We start from the raw sequence: 13,784 nt of genomic DNA, 5'->3' as shown, positions 1-13,784 counted from the left end.
AAAGATGTGGGCAGGTCAGTGGGCTTAAGCATTCCTGACTTGTTCTCCATGGCTGGCTTTTCTAGACAAAAGGCCCCAAATGCTTGTTAAGATATAAAGTGGCAGTCATTTGGATTTCACTTGAGTAACCTGTCAGCATTAGCTCTGCCTGTCCTTCTATGATGACTTGTGGCTGGAAGCCAAAGCATGATAGGAGCATTTAGAAAGTCTCTTTTGGGCCCAGAGCGACAGGAAAGAAAAGCCTAACACAAAGGCATATCTGCCAGTAAGTGATGGGGAGGTTGCATATTCGGATTAACAAGTTCATGTTTGCAAAGGCTATAGAATTGAAAAGTGCCACCATTTCTATTATTATTCCCCATCACATTTTTGGAATAGCCTACATGGCTTCCCACTCCATCCTCTTAGTAGCAGAGTGGACAGAAGCATTTTTCATTCTGCCTTATTCTGGATGCTTTAAATTTTCTGAAGGGCAGACAAGAGTGTGGCCTCTTGACAGGAAGGAAAGAAAGAATCCCTGAGAAGCACAGTGTGTGGTGGTTGAGATTGGTGTTGGCTGCTCAGCAGGGAGTAGATGGGAATTGTTTTATTTTTTCATAGCAATAACCCCATTCAACTCTCAGCTCAAACAGTTGGCCTTATAAATTTGGCTCCTCTATATGGTTCTGGAGAAAATGTATTTGTTGTAAGAAGTACACATCACCCTTTGCTTGCTTTTCTTCCTCATATGCTTTGTTTCCATCAGCCAAGGTGAGATTTTAAGGTGCTCTGGGACATACTTCTTAGGGTCTCACACAAATGATAGCATAGGTCTTGTTAGTTTTTTTGTCGTGGGACAAACAGTGGAAGCAGGCAGATAGATTCTTTCTTAAAAATTATTTTCTTAAAGCATTTTCACCAATAATTTCTGTTTTGACAACACCTTTGTTTCCAAATGTATCTCTCCCCTCTCTTTTACTCAGCCAGCCTCAGTAACAAAGAATCAAAAAGATGCAAGGGGAAGGGAATTGTGGGAAGATGGAGGAATAAGGCTCTCTCAAATCCCCCTACAAATAACTTAAAATAATGCTCCAAAGTAATGGTAGAAATAATTAAAAGTTGAGGTAAAGTAGTTGTCTGGTTAAGACTTGATTAAAGTACAGATATCACAGAATCAACAAACAAGCAAACACAGGGGGCAACTGTGCTGGGCAGACTTAATTTGGGGGATTTTCCTCAGGATAGTGGGGGTTGGGCAGTTGATCAGGAAAAGACAGTGGGGACTCTCTGTGCTGATAGAGAAGATCAATGTTCAAACTCAGAAGACAAAACAGCTTCTTGTAAAGCTTCAAAGAAAAATGTAAAATGTTCACAAGCTCAAAAAGAGTTCTTAAGAGCTTAAAAAGGACTTTAAAAATCAAATAGAGAAGTTGAGGAAAAATTGGGGAGAGAAATAAGAGTAATGCAAGAAAAATATGAAAAAAAATCAACCAACTGGAAAAAAAAGAGAGATCCAAATATTTACCAAAAACCCCCAACACCTTAAGGATTAGAATTGGGCAAGGGGAAATTAATGACTAGAAAAACAACTGATCTAGAAAACAGATCAAGGAGAGACAGTATAAGAATTGTTGGACTATCTGAAAATTATGATCAAAAAGTGTCTAGACATCATATTTCAAGAAATTATTAAGAAAATTGCCCTGAAGTTCTAGAACTAGAGGGTAAAATAGAAGCTGAAAGAAAAATCCACTGGTCATTGCCTGAAAGAGATCCCAAAATGAAAACTTACAGGAACATTATAGCTAAGTTTAAAGTTCCCAGGTCAAGGAGAAAATATTACAAGCAACTAGAAAGAAACAATTTAGCTATTGTAGAGCGAAAGTCAGGATAACACAAGATTTAGCAGCTTTTACATTAAAAGTCTGAAGGGTGTGAAATATAAAATTTCACAGAGCAAAAGAGCTGGTTATCCAAACAAGAATAACCTACCCAGCAAAGCTGAGTATAATCCCTCAAGAAAAAAATAGATATCTAATGAATTAAAAGACTTTCAGGTATTCATCAAGAAATGACCAAAACTGAACAGAAAATTTGACTTACAAGAACTAGGAGAAACATAAGAAGGTAAATATGAAAGACTTGTTATAAGGGCTTTAATAAGGTTAAACTGTTTACTTTTTATATAGGAAAATTATATTTGTCACTCTTTAGATGAATTTATAGGTGAATTCTAACAGACATGTAAAGATCAACTAATTCCAACATTAATCAAATAATTTGGAATAACAGGCAGAAAAGGAGTCCTATGAGACTTCTTTTATGATATAAATATTGTACTGATACCTAAGCCAGGAAGAGCAAAAACAGAGAAGGAAAACTATAGACCAATTTCACTAATGAATATTGATGCAAAAATCCCTAAATAAAATATTAGCTAGGATACCACAACAATATATCACAAAAATTACACATTATGACCAAGTAGATTTATACCAGGGATGCAGGGTTGGTTCAATATAAGGAAAATATTGACATAATTGATAATATCAATTAGAAAAATATAAAAAATCAAATGATTATATCCATAGATCCAGAATTTTTTTTTTACAAAATGCAACATTAATTCCTATTAAAAACATTAGAAAACATAAGCATAAATGGATTTTCCTTAAAATGATAAGAAAAATCTACCTAAAACCATCAGCAAACATTATCTGTAACAGGGAGAAGCTACAAGCCTTCCCTACAAGACCAGGAGTGAAAGAAGGATGCCCATTACCACCAATATTATTCAATACTGTACTAGAAATGCTAGGAATAGCAATAACAGAAGAAAAATAAATGGAAGGAATCTCTTTTTGCAGCTATTATGATAGTATACTTGGAAAATCCTAGAGATTCAACTAAAAAGCTAGTTGAAACAATGAATAATTTTAGCAAAGTAGCAGGATATAAAATAAATCCATATAAGTTGTCAGCATTTCTATATATCACCAACAAAGCCCTGCAAGAAGAGGTAGTAAGAGATAATTCATTTACAATAACTATAGACAATAAAAAATACCTGGGAGTATACCTGTCAAGACAAACCCAGGCACTATATAAATGTAATTATAAAACACTTTTTATACAAATAAAATCAGGTTTAAATAATTGAATAAATAAATATTAATTATTCATGGATGGGCTGAGCCAATATAATAGAAATGACAATTCTACCTAAATCAATCTATTTATTCAGTGCCATCCCAATTAAATTACCAAAAAATATTTTATTGAGTTAGTAAAAATAATAACAAAATTCATTTGGAAGAACAAAAGGTCAAGAATATCAAAGAGATTAATGAAAAAATGTAAAAGAAGGAGATCTAGCAGTGCTAGATCTTAAACTGTATCATAAGGCAGTAATTATCAAAACTATCTGTTACTGGCTAAGAAATAGAATGGTGGAATAATAGAATAGAGTGAATATATAATACACAGTAGTAAATTATTATAGTAACCTTGTGTTTTGATAAATATAAAGATTTAACTTTTCAGGATAGGAATTCACTGTTTGGTAAAAATTGTTGGGAAAACTTGAAAGCAGTCTGGCAGAAGCTATATAGACCAATATCTTAGGCTATTGCCAAGATAAGGTCAAAATGGATACATGACCTGGACATAAAGGTGAAATCATAGGTAAATTCGATGAACATGGAACATATTATCTATCAGATTTATGGATGGGAGAATTTATAAATAAACAGGAGACAGAAAGTATTGTGAGATGTAAAATGGATAATTTTGATTACATTAAAATAAAAAAGATTTTGTACAAATAAAACCAATGTAGCTGAGATTAGAAGGAAAGCAGAAAGTAGGGAATTTTTTTTTATAGACAGTTTCTGGGATAAAGATTTTATATTTCTGATATATAGAAACTTTGTCAAATTTACAAAACAAGTCATTCCCCAACTGATAAATGGTCAAAGGATATGAACAGGCAGTTTTTGGAGGAAGAAATCAAAGCTATATATAGTCATATAAAAAAATTTGAAATCATTATGGTTTAAAGAGATGCAGATTATAACAACTTTGAGATGCCATCTCATACCTATCAAATTGGCTAAAATTATAAAAAGGGAAAATGATAAATGTCAGAGGGTATGTGGAAAAATTGGGGCACTAATAAGTGGGACTGTGAACTGATACAACCACTTTGGAGAGTAATCTGAAATTATGCCCAAAGAGTTATAGAACTATGTATACCCTTTGATCCAGCAATACCACAATTAGGTCTGCTTCCCAAGGTGATTAGGGAAAAAGAAAAAGAGCCTATACGTTCTAAAATATTTATAGCAGCTCCCTTTGAGGTGGCAAAGAACTGGAAACTGAGGGGATGCCAATCAATGGGGAAATGACTGAATAAATTGTCATATATGACTGTGATGGAATACTATTGTCCTGTAAGAAAGGAGATTGATTTTAGCAAAACGTGGAAAAACTTGCATGAAATAATGAAGAATGAAACAAGCAGAACCAAGAGAACATTGTATATATACTAACAGCAATATTGTTTGAAGAGTAAATGTGAATGGCTAAGCTATTCTGAGTTAGATGAATATTCAGATCCACTACAGAGGAAGATAGAAAGAACTGATACATAGAACTATATATTGTGTAGTTTCATGTGTGTGTGAGATGTTGGTCTTCTCTAGTGTGGGGTTGGGAAGGAGGGAGGGAAACAACTTGGAACTCAAATGTAACAAAAAAATAAAATAAATATTAAAAAAAAAAGAAGCAAAGAGGAAGTAACAGTTTGGCAAAACTAACACGTGAAACAAGTCTGGTAGTATATGCAATGTTCCATACCAATAAATCCCTGACATTGCAAAGAATTATCTCCCCAATGTTGTCATCCTTGATCGTGATTATACACAACATCCATCCAGTTTTATTCATTCAGTAGATTCTATTGAATCATAGGGAAAGACAGTCTAATTTTCATGGTGGTGGTTGTTGAAAGGATTGTAGGGATGAGTGAGATGAGGCAGTTTTCCACTCTTTCCTTTGAATTATAGCCTAATCATAATGATGCTTTTCCCTAAGGTTTGTGATGTACTTCCTTTTTCCGTGTTACTGATATTCCAGAACCCTTGGAAGAAACTTCTCCAGCAACACAGTGTAATAGAAAGGTCATTAGATTTGTGATCATGAACACACAGATTCAGAGCTGCAGGGGTGTGCTGGAGCCAGCTCTAACTGGCTCAAAAGAGCTGATTATCAAATTTTTATCATGAGCCTTGAGACTTTGGAAATCAGCAAATGCTACAAATTAGGGCTTGATATATTGTTTATTGATCATCTAGATTTAAGAAAGTGCTGGAGAAAGTGTTAATTATGTAGATTAAACTTAAAAATGTGTTTTGCCTGCAGAGAGCTAGTTGTTAAACATTTATCAGCACTTCCCTGGAGAGTAAACTTAAAAATGTGTTTTGCCTACGGAGAGCCAGCTGTGAAACATTTACTAGCATATCCCTGGCTGTGAGGGACCTTAGAGGTTATCCAATACAACTTCCTCATTTTACAGATGAGGAAACTGAGGGCCAGAGAAATTAAATGACTTGCCCAAGGTCACAAAGGTAGCAAGTGGAAAAGTCAACATTTTTAACCTGTTCTCTCTGACTCCAGATTGAGTGCTCTAGGATTTGTTTTCTATTACTAATCTACATGTTGTGCGATCAGGAGTAAATGCCTTCGGTTCTCTAGCCATCTTCTTTCCTCATCAGTAGAATAAGGGCTCAGATTATCTCCAAAGTCTCATTTCACTCAAGATGCTACAATCCATTCAGCACATGGCAAACTTCCACTAAAACAGGTCTGAGACTCATTCTGACTGTATTCTTTGGTCAATAACATCCATTTATAGGACTACAGGATATAGTTATGTGGCAATGAAATTGGAATGACTTCAAAGTCACTGCTGATTCAAGCAGAAAGTTATAGGACTCAACATTATGGTTGGAAAGGTCCTTGAAACTCCTCTGCTCACTACTCGAGTAGGCTTGGCCTTGCTCTTCCTCTTGGGTAGTTTAGTTTGTAAAGATTATTTTTTTCCCTTAATTTGTTTCAGTTATTTTATGGAGAGAGCTCTATGCACATATACGTAAATGGGCTATACTAGTGCACAGAATTACTTAATATGTCTCTTAAATGCAAAAATAGCTACATATTCTCTTTGCCTGTTGAAATGTTTACTTTCTCCAAGATGTCCTTCAATTAACTGTCAGGCTATGATCCATTGCTATAATGCCACCCATTTGAAAGCCTGGGAAAATCTCTCTGCTACTCAACTTACTGTGCTGGGGTCCAATTCCCAACCTGTAAACATGTCAGTAACAGTGGAGAAAAAAGAAAGTTTAATTAAAAGAAAAGAAAATGAATAAACCTGTGATATGCTGCCATGGGCACACTGTGATAGCTGAAGGTCCCATAATCTTTCCTCAATTTCCTATTGCCTGATTCCTTTCTTCACCAGGCAGGGCGTCATAAATATTAAAGAATCAAAGAATTTCAGAGTCAGAAGGGACCTCAGCAGGGGTCTAAATGAACTTATCCCTGAGCCGGAATAACCCTCTGCAACATCTCTGACAAGGGGTCATCCAGATGCTGCTTGAAAGTAGTCCACTTTGTTTTTGATGACTCTATTTGATAAGAAATTATTCCTTATACTTCTGTAGAGGCACAGAACACAACCTTCAAACCAGTGGGGAATTTTTTTCTGTTGTTGCTGACAAATATCAATAATAAATGCAGGAATGTGGACTAAGAAGAGGGAGATCAATGACCTAACCCTTTTCACTTAGTTTTTGTTCTTTCAAGTCAACAGTAATAATGAATAGCATTTTAATAGTGCTTTAAAGTTTATAAAGCACTTTACAAATATTATTTCATTTTATTCTTACAACAACCCTAGGAGGTGGGTGCTATTATTATTATTCTCATTTTACAGATGAAAAAAAAAGCCAAGGTCTCCCACTGCATCTGGGCCATCTCTAGGCATCCTGATCTATATCTTGCCACTGGACCCAAATAGCTCCAGAGGAGAAAGTGAGGCTGGTGACTTTGCACAGCCCTTCCTCACTTCAATCCAATTCATTTACAAGTCATGGCATCACTTTCCTGGTGTCATGGTCCTGTTCAAGAATGACAGACAAACAACCACCACCACTACCATTTTACAGATGAAGACCTTGAGGCAGCCAGCCATCAAATGACTTTCCAAGGTCACACAGTTAATAAGTGTCTGAGACTGGACTGGAACTTAGGTTTTTCCAACTTCAGTACCAATGCTATTTCTATTGTACCGCTTAGGTGCCTCTATTTAGAATTTATTACGTACCTACCATGTGCTAGGCACTGTGCTAAGTACTGAGGATACAAGAAAAGGTAAAAAACATTCCCTACTTTGAAAAAGCTCACACAGTCTAATGGGGGAGACAACAAGCAAACAATTATGAACACTATATCTAATATATACACACACATATGTCATATGTTATATGTCTATATTACATAATATACATATATGGACAAAGCTGTTCATATACATATTTGTAGACATGTATATGGGCAGCTAGGTGGTGCAGTGGATGGAGTATTGAGCCTGAAGTCAGGAACATTCCTTCCTGAGTTCAAATCTGACCTTAGACACTTATTAGCTATGTGACCCTGGGCAAGTCACTTGACCCTGTTTTTCTCAGTTTCCCATCTGTAAAATGAGCTGGAGAGGGAACGGCAAACCACTCTAGTATCTTTGCCAAGAAAACCCCAAATGGGGTCACAAAGGTACAACAGATTCAACATGAGTCAGATACAATAAACAACACACATATGTATATACGTGTATTATGTATTTATACACATATAATACATATACATATATGTGTAAATGTATAGATATAGATATGATAAGTTGGAAGTAATCAAAGGGAAGGCACTAACATTAACAGAGATCAGGAAAGACTTCTCACAGAAGGTCAGATTTTAGCCGAGACTTGAAGGAATCCAGTGAAGCCAGGAGGTGTAGATGAAAAGGGTGAAAATTCCAGGTATGGGAGATAGCCAGTGAAAATGCATAGAGTCAGGAGGGGGAATGTTTTCTTCAAGGAACAGCAAGGAGGCCAGTAGCACTAGTTCATCAAATATATGGAGAAGAGAAAAGTAGAAGAAGATTAGAAAAATAGGAGGAGTCTAGGTTGTGAAATCAAACAAGATTTTGTGTTTGATTCTGGAGGTAATGGGGAGCTACTGGAGTTTATTGAACAGGGGATGACATAGTAGTACATGTGAGCTTTAGGAAGATCAAATTTTGCTCAACTTCGTTTGCCTGCAAGTCAAAGAGCAAGTATTCTTGACCTTTTTTTGATCATAGACTCCTCTGGAAGTCTGGTAAAGTTGATGTACTCCTCAGAATAATGTTTTTAAATGCACAAAATAAAATACATAGAGTTATAAAGAAAACCAGTTATACTGAAATATAGTGGTAACGATATTTAAAAAAACCCAAAAAAGTTTATAGATGTTAGGTTAAGGATAGAGAGTTAAGCGTTTTCTTTGCCCCATTCAATACATAATTCCTGTTTTGCTGTGTTGTTCATTTGTTCTACACAAACTCACCTAAGTGCATGTCACAGTATGGACAGTCATGATCCTTAATCAAATTTTTTTCAGACATCTTCAAACTGAATGGCCAGGAGAAATCTTAAACTCAACGTGTCCAATACTTAATTATCTTTCCCCTCAAGCCTTCCTCTCTTTCTAACTTCGCTGTTAATGTTGAAGGCACTTCCATCCTTCCAGTCCCCCAGCCTTGCAGCCTAGATGTCATCACTGAATCCTTTCTCTCACCCGCTATAGGCAATCTGTTACCAAGGCCTGTTGGTTTCATCTTTGCCACATATCTCCAATACACCCATCTTCTCTCCTCTAACATTGCCACCACGCTGATATAGGTATTCACCTCCTCATGCCTGGACCCTGCAATAGCCTGCTGTTTGGTCTATTTACCACAAGTCCCTGCCCACTCATCCATCCTCCATTTAACTGTCAAAGTTTTGACTATGTGACCCTCCTTCCTTCCCCTCATTCAATCAATTCTAATAGCTTCCTATTACCTCCAGGATAAAATACAAAATCCTCCATCATTCAAAGCCTTTCTGGACCTGCCCCTCCACCCCTTTCTTATACCTTACTCCACATGATGTACTCTGAAATCCAGTTTCTCCAGTTTTTTTTTTAGCATCCTGTCTGTCCCTTTTAGTTTGTAAACATCCTTTCATTGAAAACTAAGCACCGTATTCTTTCTGGATGTAGTCTGATCAAAATATAGGAAGGACATCAGTACATACCCACATCCACCCACACCCCTACATGCACTTTGTACCATTAAATCATTGAGTTAGCACTCTGCTAACAGCTCAGATCAGGTACCCCACTCCTGCTCTAGATCTTTTCCATACAAACTGTTCTCTAGGCCTAATTCCCCCAGTGTATGTTTGGGGAGCTGATTTTTTGCATCCAAGAGTGGATGTTTAATCATCCTTACTACATTTGATTTGATTTGATTCTTTTTATCATCTACTTACCCTCCAAAATATAGATCCTTTTACATGACCATTTGCTCTGGACTACAGAGGTGCCATATTCATCATCATCATCATCATCATCATCATCATCATCACCACAACTAGCATTTATATAGCTCTTTAAAGTTTATAAAGCGCTTAACAAATATTCTTTTCTTTTACCTTCACAACACTCCTGAGAGGCAGGTGTTGTTCTTATCCCCACTTTACAGATGAGGAAACTGAAAGCATAGAAAAGTTAAATGATTTTCCAGGGCCCAGGTAGGCTTGGCCCTGCTTTCCCTCTTGTGTAGTTTACTTTGTAGAAAAAAAGATTAATTTGTATCCCTTATTCCTTTCAGTTATTTTGTGGAAAGAATTCTATGCGAAAGTGTTTATGTGGCCTATACTAGTGTGCAGAATTATTTATATGTCTTTTAAAAAGTAAATGGTTAAATGCAAAAATAAATACATAGTCTCTCATTGTATATCAGTGAAGTTGGTAATAAGTATCTGAACCTAGATTTGAATGCAGATCTTCCTAACTCCCAGTCCAATGTTCCATCCACTTTCTTCCTAGATGCTTAGGGCTGCCTCCATTCACCCACCGAGTGCCTGAAACCTCCCTGTAAATTTGGTGTGTTTCTTTCTTGTTCACAGTACAATTGATTGTCCCTTTCCTAAAATTCTTCTTCATAATCATCCAGGGCCCAAGGTTCTCCTCCTCCCTTCCAAATTACTCTCTTAGGCACTAGGAATGAAATAGTCAAATCCCCCAGAGTTGTCAGTGACAAGTATTTGCCATTGCTTGCCATCCCAGTTCAAGGTCTCTAGCAGTTAGTATAGTAAGTGTGCTTTCTTTTCCCCTAAGTAAATAGAAGAGAAGGAGTGGTCAGGATTCTTGTTCTTGCTTGGCAGAATTATATTTATATTAGATACAGACCTAGCAAACCTCAACCTGGGAAAAAGGTTTCTATTTAGAGCTATGAAATTAGGCCACCCCAAACACCAGTGACCTACATTTACTTGCTTTGGAAATTTAAGATAAGGTAGCAGTTGTCACGCTCTATGCTTGCCCTGAAAAATCCCCATAATCCAGGAAGGTGTTGGGAGAAGAAGTGCATTTTAAAAGCTTTACTATTTCAAATCCTTTTAAACAAGCTAACAAGATTACTAATGGGTAAAAAAAAATAATATCACAACTCTGGGTGTGCTGGCCTGGATATGCAGAGGTGGGCTTGCTCTGGAGGCAGAGTTAGATTTCAATATACTTCGTGGCTTGTTGGGAAATGGCAAATCACCTCCTCCCCATTTTCCCTAAAGATGGTTCTTCCACTGGCTACAGGCCTTCTGCTTTGACTTCTAGGATTCTGCGCGATTTGTTTTTTCTTATTGACCATAGCCCTCAGACTGGAACCTACAGAGTATCTAAGATTAATTGGCTTTGGAGGGTCTGAGTTGCCTTGAATCCTGGTTGTTTGGGTAATTCTGTTATAAAAGAAGGGGAAAAAATAGCACCTATGCCCATAGTTATGTCTTGTAATTTTATTACTTGTTGCACCTTTGAGTTTTGATCATGACAGCTAGTCCTTTAATAGTAATAAACAGATCTCAAACAAAGAGCATTAACTCAGAAGTCTAATCCCACTAACGATGCTCACTATCTGTGTGACCTTGGGCAAGTCATTTGACCTTCTTAGGACTCAGTTTCCTTATCTGTAAAATGGAAGGGCTGGACTTGATGGCCTCTGAGCTCCATTCCAGCTCAAGATCTGTGAGCCGGTGACTTTTTCCCTTCGGCTTTCTGTGTTTTGTGTAACTGCTAACACTTGAAGGCAAAGAGATTGCTGAATCAGTAGCAGTTTCATCCTTTTTTCCTTTAAAATTTCATTACCCTGGTTTGGTTCTGAAACTCCTGACTATTTCCAATATATAGTCTCACCGCTGATTTTCAGCTGGGGTATGGGTAGGAGGTTGGGGGAGGGGAGTAGGAAAGAAGATGAAGTCTAATCCATATGATCAGCTTTAAAGCCAAGGACAGTTTGAAATCAAACTGGGAAAAAGGTAAAGGTTCTTAGGTTGTTTCAAAGAATTCAACTGTTATTAATTCTGAAAACTACCTAAATGATTAGAAAGAAAATATTATAGAAGATAGGTCTTTCCACTGGGGGAAAGTGGGAATTCAATTTTGCTTTTTTTTTTTTTTAGCTTATACATAATTGTATAAAAGTAATATGGATTTGAAAACATCATTAACAGTTTCAATAAAATAGCATAATACAAAATAAACCCACAAAATAATTGGCATATGTTTATATGCATGTATATATAATATATGTGTATATATAAGTATGTACATAGATACTATATATATATATATGTATATATATATTGTATGTAAGCTAACATATAGTTGGGGCAGTTATTAGTTGGGCAGCTAGGTGGCACAGTGAAAGAATGTTGGGCCTGAAGTCAGGAGGTTATGAGTTCAAATCTGGCCTCAGACCCTATCTATGTGACCCTGGGCAAGTCACTTAACCCTGTTTGCCTCAATTGCCTTATTTGTAAAGTCAGATGGAGAAGGAAATGGCAAACCATTCCAGTATCTTTGCCAAGACAACCCCAAATGGGTCACAATGAGTCAGACATGACTAAAACAACTGAAACAACCACAAAAGAACCTAACAAAACCTAAGAGGAAGAAATAGGAAGAGAAATCTCTCTTAAATAACAATATACATTAAATATTTGGAATTAATTTACTAACATGTATACATGAGACTTATATATCAACCAGTAATGTGCCAGATACTGTGACACGAAAGATTTGCTGCCTTAAAGAAGCTTATATCCTATTGGGGAAGATGGCATATACCTACACTTGAACCCAGGTCCCCTGACACTAGAACAAGTGTTTTTATATATACATATATATGTACACACATACACACATATATACATAGGTATGGATATGCAAATACAGCTATGAAGCCATTTTTACAGAGAGAATACTTGTCCTAGTGTTGGAAGATCTGGATTCAAATTCTGCCTCTGAGGCTTACTACCTGTATGATTTTGTGCAAATCCCTTGGGCCTTAGTTTCTTTACTTATAAAATAAGTGAGTTGGAATACATTGCTTGTTCATAGCTAGGCCAAACCAATATGGTATAAATGACAACACTACTTAAATTATTTTACAGATTTAGTACTCCACAAATTGAATCACCAAGCAATACAACCCCTTTTGTGTAATGAAAGTTCACAAATGTAAATGAATATAATGAAGGAAAGCAGGAAGGATAGGGGCTTGGTATTACCACATCTCATACTACTGGAAGGCAGTAATTACCAAAACTATTTTGGAACAGGATAAACAAATAGAAAAATGCATCAGTGGACTAGACTAGAAAAGCACGGCAGAAGCAAATGTGAATGGCAGACAATTGTTCAAGAATTTCAATATCACAAATGATTGGGGAAGGTGCTCTGACAAGAACTGTTGGAATAACTAGATAGAAGTTGGATGAAAAATACTTTTGGATCAGCTACTTATGCTGTTTACCACAATAAATTCCAAATGGATAAAGTATCTAAATATAGAAAGTCATACTATTCAAAAAGAGAGAGAGAGAGAGAGAATGGGAAGTCTAAGCTATTTTCCAGTAAGCAAGTACTCGATGGATATGAGCAGTTTTCATGAGAAGAAATACAAGCTATCAACAACCACCTGAAGATGTTCCTAAACACTAAGAATCAGATTAGTACCAATTAAACAATCCTAACATGTCACTCTATATCCATCAGGTTAACAAGATGGGAAAACTCATTGTTAAAAAGACTGTGGAAAGACTGAGAAAATTCTATGCTCGTGGAGCTACGAATTGGTACTACTACTTTGGAAAACAACTTGTGATTACTTAAGAAAAGTTACTAAATTATTCATGCCATTTGGCCCAGAGATTCCATTTTTGGTATTATATGCCAAGGATGTCATAGACAGAAAAGAAAGAGTGATATGTTAAAGAAATGTTTTAAGTAACATTATTTATGTTAAAACAGAAACCAAGTATGTGCTAAACTACCGGGAAGTGGTGAACAAATTGTGATCTATGAATGTCATGGCTATTACAGTGCTGTAAAGAATGATGGATGTGAAAAAGTCATAGAAGCATGGGAAGACATTTATGAAGCAA

Source organism: Phascolarctos cinereus, unplaced genomic scaffold (genome assembly GCF_003287225.1).
Source record: "Phascolarctos cinereus isolate Bilbo 61053 unplaced genomic scaffold, phaCin_HiC Scaffold_3;HRSCAF=262, whole genome shotgun sequence".
NCBI lineage: Eukaryota > Metazoa > Chordata > Mammalia > Diprotodontia > Phascolarctidae > Phascolarctos > Phascolarctos cinereus.
The sequence above is the reverse complement of the archived record's forward strand: the minus strand, read 5'-3'. Positions refer to the sequence as shown.